We start from the raw sequence: 6072 nt of genomic DNA, 5'->3' as shown, positions 1-6072 counted from the left end.
CTGACTGCCTTTCTCAATATTTGGCAAATCTGAATACTGTTGAACTCTGTGTGTGTGTGTGTGTGTGTGTGTGTGTGTGTGTGTGTGTGTGTGTGCATGCGTGTGTGTCGCGCGCAAGGAAAGGATTTGTGTCTGAAGTCTGGGGTGGAGTTTGGCCAGAGGATCTGGTTTCAGGAATGGTTTTAAGTTCTCATTTTTTTTTTTGGTGACAATGATCACCTGCTTCTCACAAGTACATTAGTATAGCATGGGCAACTGTTGCAATAAAACCTAGCTGACTGATATACTGCCCTGGGCAGTCTCTGCTCCATGTCAGCCATCCAAAAATTTAGGGTTGGTAGATTACAACGTAGGCAGGCTGCCTTCTCCAATGGAACTATTTTCTTTGAAGATTTAAAACCATGAAACCCTGATGTGTGAGTTCATCTGATGAATCATCTCAAAAGGAAAAGAGCAACAGTGATTTTTGTCTCCTTGGAGTTCTGTACCCTAGAACATATCACCATCCCTCTTGTAACATTTTTCGCATTTCTTTATTGCACATTACCAGATAGAATAGGCGATACCCCCCAGCAGTAAAGGAGCTTACAGTTTAAAATAAAGTACATAAAGGTGGAGGTGGAAGAAAGGAGCATATATACCATATTTAAATAGTGCATTTTCTTGATTGCTGCATTGGGGGTGATACTTGTTGTCATCATAATTTTTCAGCATTTTCTATGTTTTCAACTAAAAGCAGAACATAACTTCCTAGTTTATATTATCAAATTAAGAAAGATGCATATTACTTTAAACAAGATTTAATTCAATCATCTAGAGAATTAAGAGAATTCCACATTTGTATGTTTTTTAAAAAATACTTTAATATTGCTGTTGTGGTCCTGTTTTTTAATTTTATTTTTTAATTACAGTTGACATTCAATATTATATTAATTTCAGGTATACAGCATAGTGGTTAGACATTTATAATAATGTGTGAAGTGATCCTCCGATAAGTCTTGCATCCACCTAATATCATATATAGTTATTATAATATTATTGATGACAATTCCTATGCTGTACTTTACATCCCCATGACTATTCAATAGCTGCCTATTTGTACTTCTTAATTCCTTCACATTTTTCACCCAGCCGCGCAGTGCACTGTCCTTCTCCAATCTGGCGACCATCAGTTTATTCTTTGCATCTATGAATTTGTTTCTGTTTTGTTTGTTCATTTATTTTATTTTTTAGGATCAACATATAAGTGAAATCATATTGTCTTTCTCTGACTGACTTCTTTTGCTTGGCATAATATCCTTTGTTCCATCCACATTGTAGTAAGTGGTAAGACTTCATTCTTTTTTATGGCCAAATAACATTCCATTGTATATATTTACCAGTTCTTTATCCATTCATCTTTTGATAGGAGCATTTAATCCATTTACATTTAAAGTAATTAAGGATAGGTGTATAGTTATGCCATTTTATTATTTTCTGATTGTTTTTGTAGTTCTTTCCTGTTCCTTTCTTATTCTCTTGCTCTCTTGTATGTAGGTGGCATTCTGTAGTGTTGTTTAGATTCCTTTCTCTTTATTTCTTGTGTATCTGTTGTAGATTTTTGGTTTGTGGGTACCATGTGCTTTATATATACTGAGCTATTTATATCACTGTCTATTTTATGTTGATAGTCGCTTAAGTTAGAACACATTCTAGAATCACTAACATTTTTACTAACCTCATTTATTTTTGTCATTATTTTTTACATATTTTGTGTGTTTGTGTGTGTGTGCGTGTGTGCGTGTGTGTGTGGGTGAGGGTGTGTGTGGGTGTATCCTTTACTTACTATTGTAATTACACATGATCTTCCTACTTTTGCCTTTTAACTATTATATAAGCTTTAGTGTTATTTGAGCAACTGCTTTTATTATGTGTATGCCTTTGACAGTGAGAATTTTTTTTCTTTGCAATATTTTCTTTTTCATAGTTTTGATTTCTTTCTTCTTCTTAAAGAAGTCTTTTAATATTTCTTGTAATATGATTTGTTGATGATGAACTACTTCAGCTTTTTCTTGTCTGGGAAGCTCTATTTTTTCCTTCAATTCTAAATGATAGCCTTTCTGGGTAGGGTGATCTTATAGGTTTCTACTTTTCATTACTTTGAATATTTTGTGCCAATTCCTTCCGGCTTGCAAAATTTCTGTTCAGAAATCAGATGACAGTCTTATGGGAGCTCCCTTGTAGGTAACTAACTGCTTTTCTCTTGCTGCTCTTAAGACTCTTTTTTTGAAAATGGAACTACCTTATGACCCAGCAATTCTACTCCTGGGTATCTATCCAAAAAAATCCAAAACATTAATTTGAAAAAAAAAATATATGCACTCTTATGTTTATTGCAGCACTATTCACAATAGCCAAAATATGGAACTAGCTGAAATGCACATCAATAGATGACTGGATAAACAAACTGTGGTACATTTATGCAATGGAGTATTACACAACCTAAAAAAGAATGAAATCATTGCAACAACATGGATAGACCTAGAGAATATTATGCTAAGTGAAATAAGTCAGACTGAGAAAGACAAATACCATGTGATCTCACTTATATGTGGAATCTAAAGAACAGAATAAATAAACAAAACAGAAATAGAGTCAGAGGTATAGGGGAAAAAACAAAACTGATGGTTGCTAGATGGGAGGGGGGTGGCGATGGAGGAGAAGTTAAAGGGATTAGAAAGTACAAATTAGTAATCACAGTATAGTAACAGGGATATGATATACAATTTGGGGAATACAATTAATAATCTTGTAAAGATTATGTAGGATGCCAAATGGACCATGACCTTATTAGGAAGATCACTTTGTAGACTGTGTAGATGTCTGACCACTGTACTATATATCTGAAGCTGAAGCTGAATAATTTTGAATGCCAACTACAATCAAATATGTATATTTACTCTATTCCACATTCCATGAATACACACACACACACACACACACACACACACACACACATACATTCATTCCACAGCATTTGGGATACAGCATAAGGAATATAATCAATGGTATTGTAGCAGTTATATATGATGTCAGAAGGGTTTGTCACTTGTGAGGGGTATAAATGTCTAACTATGACATTGCTTTGTACATCTGAAACTAATAAAAAATAGTGAGTTAAAACTGACTTTAAAGAAAAAAAATATCTCTTTGTCTTTAACTTTTCACATTTTAATTATGATGTGTCTTGCTGTGGACCTTTTTGGGTTCATCTTGATTGGAACCTTGTGTGCTTCCTGGGCTTGTATGTCTTTTCCCTTCACCAGGTATAGAAGTTTTTCATCCTTATTTCTTGAAATAGGTTTTCAATCCCTTCTTTTTCATTTTCTGGTACCCCTATGATGTGAATGTTGTTATACTTGATGTTTTCCCAGAGTTCCTTTAAACTATTCTCATTTTTTAAAATTCTTTTTTCTTTTGCTATTATGATTGGGTATTTTCCACCACCTTGTCTTCAAAATCTCTGATTCAATCCTCTGTTTCATTTAATCTGCTGTTGATTCCATCTAACATATTCTTCATTTCAGTTATTATAGTCTTCATTTCTGACTGGCTTTTTTGTTTGTTTGTTTTCTATCTCATTTTTATGTTTCCTAGTTCTTTGTTGAAGCTTTCATTGAGATCATATATATTTTCCCTAAGTTCTTGAGCATCAGTTTTGAACTCTGAACCTGGTAGATTGCTTACCTCCATTTTGTTTAATTCTTTTTCTAGAGTTTTGTCTTATTCTTTCATTTGGGACATGTTACATTGTCTCTTCATTTGGCTGCCTTTCTGTGTTTGATTCTATATATTAGGTAGATCTTCTACATCTCCTAGTCTTGGCAGAGTAGACTTATTTAGGAGTTGTTCTGTGGGATCCAGTGTGCAGTCTCCTTGTTCACTTGAGCCTTTGAATGAAAGAACTGCTGGTGAAGCTCTTCAGGAAGCTACTATCTGATGAATTAGCTGCAGGGTTTATTTTCCTGATCAGGGTTTATATGCACAAGAGAGGGACTCCGGTTATTATTGGATGTATCTACTTTTTAGCCAACAGAAAACAAGAAAACATGAAGGACAGCCCACCAATTCTCTATCTGTCATGGAAGGGTAAACTCTCTGAAAGGAAATGGAAGCACAATTAGCACACTAAGTGATGGGATGCTGTGTTTGTATATAGTGCCCTTCACAATAGTAAATCATATTACTGAAAGCAAAGTCTATTAGAAGCATAACTGTGGTCAGATAGTACCCAATGATCTAGTTAAAGCCATGATTATAATAATAGTGCAGATAATTTTAAGCTATTTTGATACCATATCTCTAAAAGTGAGACTGTGATAACTAGAATTGATCCCTCATCTAGTTTTAAGTATATTAAACTTGAGACATTTTTATGCATGTATAACTCTACTAGTTACTTTTGCATTATAAATCATGCACACAAATGTAAATTAAGCAGGATGAGGTAGAAAAAATAGAAATGGACATTTTAATATTTTCTTTCAATCCTATCTTGGGTACCTCTCTTATGTTGAACACTGATATAAAGGATTGAATATATGATATATCAGGTATCCTATGTAAATACTGTTTCTCCTTTTCTTCAAAATCGGGTAGCATCAAGCAGCCACAAACTGGAGATGTGCCTGAAGAACAAGTACTTTTCAATGTAGTTTAATGGCAGATGCATGTGCATTGATAATGGAGCAAGCATCAAGTTACTGTATCTTTGTTATTCAAGAGGGATGCTCCTAGAGCATTTGTCCTTAGACCTGGGGGCTGCTCCTTGGTACCTCTATTATGATCCCCTAGTGATTCTCTAAAATATTACTTAGGGGTGTAAGGACTGTTTCTTTCCCAGAATGCAGAATCATTTTTGTTGTAGCTTCTGCCTTCTCTAAATCACCTTTTTTGTTGTTAACAGGTCTATAAGTCACCACTGTCAACAGAAATAATGCGCTCTTTTCTTTAGACAGGGGAATGAACAATACCTGTGCAACCACTCCAGCCCAGCAATTAACGTGAGGGTCCTCCTTTTGAAAACATTGTATAAGTTTGAGCAGCTTCAGGTTTCTAAGGTTCTTGGTAGTCTGACTTCTGAATAAGTTTTCTTACATAAAATATAAAATGTTTTCCTAGCTATTAAAGATTAGTGAGCAGTTGAGTAAACTTCAATTTTGCATGTTTTTGAACTGTTGGGAGTATCTATTTAGTTTAGATGTGGTAATTCATGATACAATTAAAATGTTTTTGGTAAATCTATAATATTATTGATAGATCTCTTTTTAATAGATCTATTTTGGTATATATATATATATATATATATATATATATATATATATATATATGATTTTATATTTTTAGTAGTCCATGAACAAACACCTGTAGTTACTGTTAATAAACCAAACCAATACCACAAACTCCAAGCATTAAATTACCTGTTTTTTAAGATGGCAATAGGCTATTCAGATATTAAAATATTTTAAAATTATATAAAGTACCAAAAGATCAAAACAGCATATGTTTTAATAAGTAGATCTACAGTAAAGGATGCATGCTTTTTAGCATCCAGTGCAAATAATAGATAGTTCTGACAATATATTAGACAAAAAGCTAGTGTTTTTTACTATTTTTTAACCTACAAACACAGTCATTTCCCAAGCTTCAACTTAATATATTAGCAAAGTTTTGTCAGTAAAAGCTTTCTGTCAAGACTGCTAAATTGTCATGTTATATCATATCAGGTATTATGAAATTATTTGATAAAGTGGACTTCACTTCCAGGTTCTTTAATTTATGTTGACTAAAGTTTTGAAAGCAAAAATAATCAAAATACATTTTGTGCTTAAAATAGCTGTTTAACATACACTAAAATAACACAATCCTACTATTTCTTCAAGAGTTGTCAAAGGATAAAGCTACATTTCAGATTCTACCTAAACTACCATAAATTCTAAATCTGTGCAGTTAAGTGTAATGGTGAAATATGCTGGTTAATGTGGTAAGAAGGTGGTCATACATTTTGTAGGCAATATTTTAAATCAACATTAA

Source organism: Hipposideros armiger, unplaced genomic scaffold, assembly GCF_001890085.2.
Source record: "Hipposideros armiger isolate ML-2016 unplaced genomic scaffold, ASM189008v1 scaffold_353, whole genome shotgun sequence".
Lineage (NCBI taxonomy): Eukaryota > Metazoa > Chordata > Mammalia > Chiroptera > Hipposideridae > Hipposideros > Hipposideros armiger.
The sequence above is the reverse complement of the archived record's forward strand: the minus strand, read 5'-3'. Positions refer to the sequence as shown.